This window comes from Nicotiana tabacum, chromosome 9 (assembly GCF_000715075.1).
Source record: "Nicotiana tabacum cultivar K326 chromosome 9, ASM71507v2, whole genome shotgun sequence".
In the NCBI taxonomy this organism is placed as follows: domain Eukaryota; kingdom Viridiplantae; phylum Streptophyta; class Magnoliopsida; order Solanales; family Solanaceae; genus Nicotiana; species Nicotiana tabacum.
The window spans coordinates 98,404,852-98,416,944 of NC_134088.1; the positions used below are offsets into that span (position 1 = coordinate 98,404,852).

General features: G+C 37.5%; 1 long non-coding RNA gene across 2 annotated transcripts; it reads left to right on the top strand.

Annotated features, from left to right (window-relative positions):
- The first annotated feature begins 4,223 nt into the window (after positions 1–4,223).
- Positions 4,224–9,035, top strand: LOC107762550 (uncharacterized). 2 transcript variants are annotated; one of them, XR_001642829.2, is made up of 4 exons: positions 4,224–4,506; positions 6,475–6,631; positions 7,096–8,333; positions 8,432–9,035. It is a non-coding gene; the product is annotated as an uncharacterized LOC107762550 (long non-coding RNA). The 2 variants fall into 2 exon arrangements; XR_001642828.2 differs by having other exon boundaries at positions 4,231–4,506; positions 6,475–8,333.
- Positions 9,036–12,093: the final 3,058 nt, after the last annotated feature.

The window sequence follows — 12,093 nt, forward strand, 5'->3', positions numbered from 1 at the left end:
ATGAACAATATTTGTGCTACTTATTTACTCATATAAATTGTGATGCTGCTATTACAACTGATATTGATAGAAGTAACAACGAATGTGATTACCTTACTGTTACGTGTCATTGGATTGATGAATATTGAATAATGCAAAAGCGTATAATTGCTTATAGAATAATTGCTTCACGACATACATGGCAGTTTATTGCTAGCACAATTACGGAAATTTGTAAATATTTTTGCATTAGTGATAAAATAATATCGGTTTTAATGGATAATGCTACTAATAACACAAATGTGACTTGCTTACCACTACGCTAAATTCTGCATTTAGTAATATTTTTTTATGTTAGATGTATTTGTCATATTTTATCATTTAATTGTGGGTGATGGTATGAGAATTTAAATATAAATATTGAAAAGGTTAATATGACTATTAACTGATTTTTTCATTCTGACCGTAAAAGTAGTCTTAGAGAATATTTTAGAAGGTGCGATGATTGTGGCCTAAGAGAAAGAAAGGTTCCTAAACCCTGTCCAACTAGATGGAATTGCATGTATGAAAATTTGGTTATTGCATATGACTATAGAAACCCCATAAGTTCAATGTTTAATGCATATGTAAGTGATGATGACGATTACCTTACGAATGGGGATTGAGCTAATGTTAAAATGCTTGTTGCTTTTTAAAAAAAATTTCATATTGCTACAAAAGAATTTTCGGGGTAATATTATCCTACTATTTCTAATTAATTAGTTTATATTGCAGAACTTGCAAATTTGTTTGATAATTTTTCACAGGGTGGAAAAATTTATCAACTTATTATTGATTCTGTGAGAAGAAAGTTTAAATAATATTTTTTTTCCTATTCCCGCTAATTGTGGTGTTGCTAATATGTTAAATCCTTGTATAAAATTAAGAGGTCCTCAATTTTGGTATGAAACTATTTATAAGGGTTTAACACTTGAAGATGATGATGCGCTTAAACTTTCGGAAGCAGTAGCCTCGATTCGAACAAACGCTAAAACTATTTATAACGCTTATCAAGTTGCATTAAACCAGGCTAGACCAAATGTTCCAACTTATTCTTCTTCTTCTGATTCTCAATCTTCTAAAAGAACTGCGAGAGTAAGAAGACTTAGTGTTTGGGCGGGGTTTAGTTTTTTGTAAGTTCTAGTAGTAATGATTTTTCACAACTAAATGAGCTTGAAGTTTATTTGTCGCAGAGGCTCGAGGAAATGAATCCCGATGACACCTTTGATATTTTGCAATGGTAGAAGGACAAAGAAAAATACTTTCCGGTTCTTTCAAAGATGGTCCGATATATTTTAACTATTCAAGCTTCAAAAGTGGCATCTGAAAGTGTTTTCAGTCAAGCAAGACTTCAAATTAGTGATCATAGACAGTCTATGAGGGATATCTTGGAAAAATCAGTACTTTTAAGAGATTGATCCGTTCAGAAAGAAGAAATTTTCGACTTGCTGAATCACAACCAGAGATAGATAAAACTTATGAAGAAATGCTAGCTGAACTTGCTGAGGATGCTGCTTTGTCCGACAATGGAAGCGGCGATGAACAAGCTACTTTTCCGCCACCACCAACGGAACTTCCTTCGAACCTTGAAGGATTTATGAAGTTTGTAAGAGATAGCTATGGAAACTAATTTCAAGTTTTTAAAATATATTAAATATTATATTTGCAAGTTTATTTTCCATCACAATAACTTAGAAATTAGGAGTTTAAATTTGAATTCAAAAATTAGTATGTAACTTGTATTTTTGGCACTTCTTGATTAGTTTCCTTTTCTTCTCAATGATGGTATTAGCACCTTGTTGTGCTCATTTTATAGGGGGGAAGAAGACTAAAAAAATATGTTGTCATATTTTTTATTGCTATAATAAAATTACAATGCATTGCTTTGAATATGTTTTTACAATATTTTTGTCTCTAAGTTGTATTTAATTCAATTTTTTTTAAATTCAAATTAGAAGTTTAAATTTCAATTCAAAAATTAAATATCATACTTGTAAGTTTGTTTTCCATCACAAAAACTTACAAATTAGGAGTTTAAATTTGAATTCAAAAATTAGTATGTAACCTGTATGCAATTTGCAAGTCAAATTCTATAATAAAATTACAAGGTATTTCCTTAGATATTTTTTAAACATCTTTTTGTCTCTAAGTTGTATTTAATTAAAATAAAAAACGAAAAAAAATTATATCCGTTGGGCCCATTTAGCACGTTTGGACTGCGGCCCGCGAGACCGGCTCGTTTGGCCCGTTTGCTGCCTAGCCCGGCCCACTTGTCAGCCTTAGGCACCACACCTGAAGAAAGGAAACTATACATGGTGAAATGGGACACTACCACAAAACCCAAGAATTGGGGGGGGGGGGAGTTTGGGATTGCAACAAGCCCACATGAAGAATAAAACTTGCCATACTAGCCTAGCATAGAGAATGTATAACAACACTAACTCTATGGGCTAGTGTGCTCATGAGGAAGCACTGTAATGGGACTGGTACCAGGGGCAAGGCTAAGGCTAGGGTCTGGCAATATGTTCAAGAGGGTTGGAAGGTGTGCTCTAAAGCCTCCAGGTGGGTAGTCCACAAAGGGGACAAGGTCAATTTTCTTGAGGACATTTGGTTACCCAATATGCAACCTCTCAAATCTATCCTCAGAGGGCCTTGGAAACATGCTGATCTGAATAGGAAGGTCAATACTTTGCACTACAATGGAGCCTGGGACATCAACTCAATCAACTATCCCATCCCCCAAGATATCACAACCATCATCCATAACACCTTTATTCCTCTCAATGCCAGGTCCACTTATCAGCTTATATGGAATCTCACACCCACTGAGTTATTTTTTTCCATGCCTGCCTATACTTTCGTTGCCTCCAACTTGACCACCAATTCTGTCCAGGAAGACCGTTTTGGCTAGATATAAAAATTGAAAGTTCCAAATAAGATCAATTTCTTCACCTGGCTAATGCACCAAAATGGACTTCTCACTAGAAGTTACCTACATCACATTGGCCTAAACATTAACCCAAACCGCTCATATTGTGGAGCTCAGGTGGAAGACATCAACCACATATTCTTTGAGTGCATTAATGCAAAAGAGTTTTGGCTCAAACTAGTACTGGTTAGAACAAACAATCAAGCCTTCTCCCCTTCAGCCTTCGCTATGCAAAACAAGGAGGATACTTGGCATAGGCCGCAAAAAGTGCCTTTCAATGCATGTATTGATTGGAAGTCTCTACTTCCATTCTACTTTTGGAGCATTTGGAAAACTAAAAACACCAATGTTTTTTAGAGGAGGAAGACCCACACACCTATTCACCAAACGATTGCCATGGCAGTCGAATACTGCCATGTGGCCGTCAGGCATAACCTATCAACTGAAAAAATAGTACCCCATCTTAAGTGGCATCCCCCGATGTATGGTCTTTCAAACTAAACATTGATGGGGCTACTTGTGCAACAACTAGGAAAGGGGGAATTGGAGTAGTCTTTAGGAATAATAGGGGGGACTGAGTCATGGGGTACATGAAAGGGATGCCACACACAACTAGCATAAGAACTGAGCTTCAAGCTCTTTGGCAGGGCCTAAAAATTACAATTGATCAAATGCTCACTCCTTTAGTGATAGATACAGACTCCACAGAGGTAATAAACATGATAAGAGATCGCAATTTGACTCATAACCCCATAATCTATGAATGCAGGTCAATGATGGAGCAACTGGGGAATCCAGCAATAGGACATAACTATAGAGAGCAAAACCAAGTAGCAGATATCCTTGTAAAGGAGGGAGCTAAGAAGGAATTTTTTAAAAGAACTCGGTTTTTGGCAGTTCCTCAGGTGTTCGCAAACGAAGCAGGGTGGGCAAACATCCTAGGAACTATATTCAAAAGTAAAACCAATGTTGTAATATTGATACATTTTTGTTAATGCTACTACTCAAGGGAACTCACATTCCCTTACTAATGATGTCATTTTGTGAGGAACGTCTTTAATATATTAATATATCTATCTAACTGACCAATACTAGCTAAGTAAGTGCTAACAAACTAATTCAGCTGTGCAAAGTATAAAAATACATCTCAATAATTCTGAAAGTGTTCATTGAGGCCCTATAATGTCTCACCTAGATTAGAAAGGCAGTGATAGGGAACACGGCACCGAAGCAACAAAAGTTGTTGCTTTAGCTCTATGTTTTGCGGAAAAATGTCTAAGCTTAAGGGCTATTATGTATTATCAATTTAAGTTGGAGGCCTTCTGCCGAGACACTCCATTTCATCTACCTTGGAATCTGCGGCAGCATTGACACTGGAAGCACCGGTACCAACCGGCTGGAAAAACTGGCGGACCTCAACGATGGTGAAGAAATCTTCACCAATTTTCTCTTCTTCTTCAGGTTTCAGAAATCTTCACCAATTTTCTCCGGCTCTACTGTACTTGTTCAACTCTGCTCCACTCAAAGCTGATCAGACTCGCTGTTGAGTATTCCTCATGGTACATACTCATGTTCCTGTTAGAGGCTCTTACATGTTTTCATTGAGCTTGAATTTTTACTTGTATTAGTGGACCAAATACTTGGTTTTATGGGTTATGAATTAATCCTCGAACCCATAGCTTGTATTTACTGAGTTCACAATTGAATATTTGTACATATTTAATGAATTTCCTAATATAAATACACCCCGCAGCTTATACTCTCCCTCCTTCCCTTATCTTAGCACATGCAATGATTATGAGGCCATGATGGTGAGAATTTTATATATGATATAGCCTTATGTATAAATCACTCGTTATCTTGAAGAACTATTGTGGGATGAAAATTTTGATCTGTAAAAGATGTCTTAAATGTAAAACACCTCAATCCTAGACTAGTTGGTCTGGTATACATGGATTCTTAATATTTATTCCACTCTATTTGGTAAGTTTTCATACTAGTACATAATAAATTGTAGTTAGGACAAATTAGGAGTTGTCCTAAACAAGGATTCTCTAAATTATGGTCTAACCAAACTAAAAAGACTACTTTCAAACACCAAACATGATATAAATGCGGGAAAATAAAACAATTACTAAACCTTATTCCGAACTAGTTGGTCTTGCCTATAGGATACTTTGCATCCATCTTCTTTTGCTTTTTGCCAAGTCTATATAAATTCAAGAGATTATAGGGCTTCTCGTGAAAATTTCCTTCATGTGATTTTAAATGTATCTCGTTCTCCTCTAATACCTTCAATCACTATGACGTCAATTGAACTGGTGAATTTTGGATGTCTAAATAGATATCACTAGATTATTTTCTCGCAAGACGACTCCATTTAGCAGTAACCAGCTGAAACAGTCAACTCTTTCTGACATTTTATGGTCTTCTATATTAGCTAGCTTCATAGCGAATTCTCTAGCACTCTGCTTTGAATCAGCTGGTAGTAGTACTGAGTTTTGACTATCTGTAGTCATATGCTGTGTCTTCCCTCTGTCAGTTCGTCTTCCCTCTTACTGATGAATTTGGTCCAGCTCACTCTTAGATCCAGAAACTTTCTATTTCCCAATCGGAGAACAAACATTCCATGCATTTCCACTTCTGCACTGCATAATTGTTGCCTCAGAATAGATCGCAAATTGAAACAATTCTAGAAATCTCCTTTAGAGTGAATTTGCTTACACAAAGTTCGTACCAGGATTTGATTATACTCACCTTTTCCTGCCGAATTCACCTCCTTAATGAGTTTTACTTTTACCCATAACTTTCTTATGTGTTTTAAAGGACCCACCACGAAAAGCAGAAGATATGACCTTTGTTATCTTGTGGTTCTTCCTCCCTGTTTAGCATTAATCACTTTTCTCCATAAGTTCCGGTGCCCTATGGTGTCTTAGACTACATCACTGATTATTAAGCAAGCATCTATTTTTTCAGAAAATCAGAAATGGAAGCATTAATTTCTGAAGCAATATGTGCTTAATTACCATTTTATTATTAAAACAGTGATATATTGTAGTCTAATATCAGCTGGAATCTGAGCTTGCAACTTAATTCTCTATGGTTCAAACTTCTAACCACATAATGGAAGCTATTAAGAAATTTTACAATTATGAACTTCTTTGTCTTGCCATATCCTTCCGATGCCTTTAATGTTATAGCCTTTTGTTGCTCTCACAATGAGTGATTTGTAGCAATGTTGTCTTGTTGACACGATTGACTTGGGTCAGGAAACATGCACGTATCTGGAATAATAATTTGGTTCATATGAGAAGCTAAAGCAGTTGGCTCTGGTATCTACTTGTGTTGTTGATTGAGATATGTTGCAAATGATATTAGATCTTCTGAAGACGATTGTTCTTGTTGTTCGTGTTTTTATGATCCAAAATATTTTCACTCAGAAACCAAGCTTTTGTTCTTAAATTATTTGTGGTATTTCCCTCCTGTCTTTGAGTTTCTGACTCATACTGGGTTTTTATAAATTTCAGTAAAATATGGGATACGTCACATCCTTGCTTTGGCCAACTTCTTCCAAGCACCAAGACAAATGACCTAAAGAAATAGTTGGAGAAATTTAAAGATCATGTGGCAATTTGCTGGGTCAATAATACAGTTGCACTTGCAGTGTTTCAACGCCATCAATTGGTAATTTTGCTCATTTCATTGTTTCTGATTCCAAAGTACTGAAGTTTTCCAAGTGCTTCTCAATTCAAAGGCAAGTTTTTATGGTTAACACACTTTCTTGATGTTCGATTGACGTAATGATATTTTAGTTCTATTTTGACGAGAACACGTCTCCTAGTTTGCTTTACCTCTTTAGTCATGAACAACAAATAGAGAGCTTGCAATCTAAGTGTTATGGCACTCAAGTTCAATAATAACCACTCTTTGGCTCTGAATATGGCGTTCTGTTATGAAGAGTATCTACATTATTGCTCTTTAATGAAAAATATAGAGCTCACTATGTAACTTCTAGACACTCAATTTCAATAAACATCATTCGCTGGCTATGGAGGTGTCGATGTTTGTCATTTGACATGGGGCATTTGAGAATCCTTGGTTTAGAATGAAATGACAAAATAATAGCTACTGTTTTAAATTGGGAGCAGGGTAGAAGGCGGACCCATACACCTCCGAGTTTTGAACCTGTGGGGGGTTCGGGCAGCTAACTCGTCTGAGATTTTTCAATTATCAAAAAAATAGCTAATGGACTTTCAGAGTTGATTAAACTTGTCCAGCTACACTACAGGTTGGAGTTACAGTTCCTCAACTACTTACAAAAGGAGGTAAGGTTACTGCTGATAGTGATTCTGTTGATGATATTCTACAAGTCCACTTTCTCCACAAACCATCTTAGGATAAAAAAGTCTTGAGCAACAGTGCAACACTAGGTAAGGTGATGTTTGAAAAATCCTTAACTAATTACTGCTCAACTTGTATGTTCAGTGAAGCTCGTTTAGTTCATTCTACAATATGGTAAGTTGGTAGTTGATAGCTAGGAGTGAGGTCAATGACAACGTTAAATATCACTGAGGATGTAGCTTGTCTAGAAATTCATCTAGCACTACATCTACAAATAATCTTCAGGCACTTGTTCAATTACCTGAACATGGCAGATGAGCAACATATGGCTGCTCAGGAGGTGGCGATGCCCAGCATTGCTAATGCCGCCTCTAGCATTGTGAAGTCCTGGATCACAGGGCACTTTGAGCTAATACAGACCATGATCCAGTTACTACATGCAAATGGGCAGTTTGTGGGTCTTCCACACGAGGATCCACAACAACACATTCTGAACTTCTTCGAGATTAGTGATACTTATATCACTAACGGAGTCACTCCAGATTATGTGAGGCTCACACTATTCATGTTTTCTTTATTGGGCTAAGCAAAGCGGTGGTTGAAGGCGGAACCAGCTAATTCTATTACATCATGGAATGATCTGGCTAGGAAACCTTTGGCACGGTTCTTCCCTTCAGGCAAAACTACAAAGATCAGAAGTGAGATAGTGGCCTTTAAACAAAAATCGGAAGAGTCTTTATATTCATCTTGGGAGAGGTTCAAGGCTGCTCAGAGATTGTCCTCATCACAATCAGATGAATGAAGTGTTAGCTCATACCTTCATAGAAGGGCTACATCCAGAGACAATGATTGTGGTGGACGGTGCAGGTCAAGTGTTGGAGAAAATCTTCGATGAAATATATGCATTATTGAACAAATTCTCCAAGAGTAATCCTGATTGGTAAGGAGAGATGGGCAGACACACCGTTCAAAAATCTGCGGAGGTCCTCGAGTTAGACGCTGTTTCTGCATTATCAGCACAGGTTGCCACATTGACCAACTGATGGTAGGCTAGAAACCCATGTTTTAGTCAAAGTACATTTTACTTATGGTTGAACTTAATTAATGGTTATTTGCGCTTATTACGTGTTTTATATCTTGCAGGAAATGATTCCGAGCTATTAAGGTAATTTGGAGCTAATTCAAACAAGTTGTAGCTTTGAAGTCTGAGTAAAAGCCCAAGAAATTAAGCCGGGATCACGTTCGGGGATCGAGGACCAAGTCTGGATGTCAAAAAGTGAGAACAAAAATTACTCTGAGAAAAATACACTACCGCGTCGCGCCATGGGTAGTGGGGTGCTAGTGCAAAATTCTTGCAGAGTAAAAAACACGATAGTGTATTTTCTCGCTCAACTTTTCCCACTTCGGCTTGGAAAGGATAGTTTTGTCAGGGTCCGTTCCTACATGGTATAAATACATAAAAAAAACATGAATTTTAGAGGACTTTTGACCTTGGAAGATTTGGGAGAACATTATAGGCTACATGACAAAGAATTTCGTCATCTTTCCATAAATTCAATACGGGAGTTTGAATTGTAATGTTAGATTGATGGTTTCTTACTCTTTAATTATATTTGTGATGACTTTCTCCATGATTATGGAGTAGTTTTCCTTAGGGTTTGACGGATATGGTGTTTTGATAAATATTTGTAGATTTTAACTCTAATTCTTTGCTTGAATTCGTTTATGGAGCTTTGAATTGTTGCAACTTTATTCACCGGTTTATTTAATCGAAAGAGAAATATTTTGGTGATTATCTTTGAATTATTTTATTTTGTTTAATTCAGTGATTCTCTTAATTAATCGAAAAAGCTTGTTGAATTGTTAATTAAATCAAGTTAGGAGAATATTCGAGAGAGGTTTTCCTGAAGATTAATCCATTAACGCATGCTTGTATATTTTTACAGTGCTTATATTAGTTTACCTCGTATAGTTCAGATTTAAGCGAGAGGAGTCTTCACTACATGTTTGAACTAATCATCGAGTGAATTCGTGAGAATCATTACAACATTAGAGTGAATTAAATTAGAGTTAAATCCCAAATAGCTATCTTGCATCTATCCTGTCATGACCTTATTCCTCACATTGATAAGAACTCAACTCTGCTAATCTCTAGCTCTTGCAGTCAATTGTCAATTGATTTACTTTAGTAGTTTATCGTACTTTGAAATCATTCTAATTCAAGTTTTCATCATCCTGAATAGCAGTTAAACCAGAAATTACTAGAGCATTGTTTAAATTCAATTCTTGTGGAGACGATAATTTTACTATACTATCTTTGGCTAGAGAGTATCAAGCAACATGGGTGAAGTATGTGGAGAGGGTCACACGAGCGACTTATGCGCAGCTAATTAAGAGTCTGTATGTTTTATGGGTAATGCAAATAGGGGACCATATAAATCAGTATGGGAACACTTACAATCCTAACTGGAGGAACCACCCAAACTTCTCTTGGGGTAGAAACCAAGGTGCTCAGAATCAGTACAGACCACAAGCTACTCAACAACAATATAGACCACTACATGCTGAACAACCTACAAACCCAACGAGTCACATTGAGGAGATGCTAATGAAATTAATGGGTGACAAGTAGGCCCACTCAGCAGCTATTCGAAATTTGGAGCGACAAATGGGGCAACTTGCCAGTGCAAAAAATACTCGACTAGTTATAGCCTTTCCAAGCGACACTAAGGCTAATCCTAAGGCATCTATTAATGTTGTGTCATTGAGGAATGAGAGACAGTTAGAAGAAGTCCCATCGAAAAAGAGAAAGCAAGTAGCCTTTAATGAAAAACAGGCCACCATAGAGGCAGAATCAGAAAAAGCAAAGGAGCCAGAGAAGCTAGTTGAAGAGGCGGTGGCAAATTAACCCCAACCACTAGTTGCTAGGTCACCACCTTTGTTCCCTCAAAGATTGCAGAAAGTGAAGGATAATGCTGCTTATAAGAAGTTTCTTGATATTTTGAAGCAGGGGCAAATTAATATTCCGCTGGTAGACATCTTGCAAGAAGTGCCCAAATATGGCAAATACATCAAAGACATAGTGGCAAATAAGAGGAGGTTGGTCGAGTTCGAGACTGTGGCACTTACCGAAGAATGTAGCTCAAGAATTCAAAGCAAGCTATCTCCGAAATTAAAGGATCTAGGTAGTTTCACTATCCAATTCTCGATTGGAAAGCACGCAGTTGGGCGAGATTTGTGTGATCTTGGGGCAAGCATCAATTTGATGCCTATATATGTTTTCAGACAGTTGAGGTTGGGTGAGCCGCGCCCAACTACGACGATTCTACAGTTGGCTGATCTCTCCCTTGCTCATCGAGAAAGGGTGATTGAAGATGTGTTAGTTCAAGTAGGTTCATTAATATTTCCTACTGATTTTATTATCTTGGACTATGAGCCTGATCAGGAAGTCCAGTTTATTTTGGGGCATCCATTCTTAGCCACGAGTAGAGTTATTATTGATGTATGTGAAGGAAAGATGATAATGAGAGTGGGTGATCGAGTGGAGGTATTCAATGTTTATAAAACACTCAAATTATCAGCCCATGATGAAAAGCTATCCATGATCTCTGTGGTGGAAAGTGATGTGACTTCATTGGTGCCTTATATGAGCCCCATAGATCCTCTTGAATGAGTTATGATGGGGGATGGAGAATAAAGTGAAGATGAGATGATGGAAGAAATTGTGCAAGTCCTTAACATGTCTTGCAAGTATGTCCACGAACTTGGGAGATTTGAGGAATTGGACAGACTTGTTGCTCTGACCCCTTCTAAACAAACTGTTGAAGAAGCTCGAAAGCTAGATCTCAGGCCTCTCCCAGCGCACCTGCGCTATGCCTACTAGGGGAATTATGAAACGTTACCAGTGATTATTTCATCTAGATTGACCGATGTGCAAGAAGAAAAGCTGCTAAGAGTATTTCGTGAGCACAAAAGAGCTATTGGGTGGACAATTGTTGATATCAAGGGAATCACTCCACCATTCTACATGCATAAAATTTTTCTGGAAGATGGACAACGCCCCAGTATTGAGCAAGAAAGGAGGTTAAATCCTATTATCAAGGAGGTCGTGAAGAAGGAGGTAATTAAATGGCTTGATGCAGGTATTATCTTCCCTATTTCTGACAGCAACTGGGTAAGCTCAGTGCAATGTGTGCCCAAAAAGGGGGGGGGGGGAATAGGGTGGAGAGTTTGCATTGACTATAGAAGGCTCTACAAAGCAACCCGTAAGGACCACTTACCACTTTCATTCATTGACCAAATATTGGACAGGTTGACTGGGCATGAGTATTATTGCTTCCTTGATGGTTATTCGGGGTACAACTAGATTGTCATATGCCATAGGATCAGGAGAAAACAACTTTCACATGCCCTTATGGTACTTTTGCTTTCAAGCGAATGCTATTTGGTCTTTGTAATGCGCCAACCACTTTTCAGAGGTGCATGATGTCCATTTTCACTGGTATGGTAGAAATATTTGTAGAAGTATTCATGGTTAATTTTTCAGTCTTTGGGTCTTCTTATGGTGATTGTTTAAAGAATTTGGATAAGGTATTGGCACATTGTGAAGAAATAAATTTGGTGCTAAATTGGAAAAAGTGCTATTTTATGGTGCAAGAGGGCATTGTGTTGGGTCATAGAGTATCGAAGAGTGGCATTGAAGTTGATAAGGTGAAGGTGGAGGCGGTTGCAAAGTTACCTCCAGCCATATCTGTGAAGGGTATCCAGAGTTTCTTGGGACACATAGGTTTCTATAGACGCTTTAT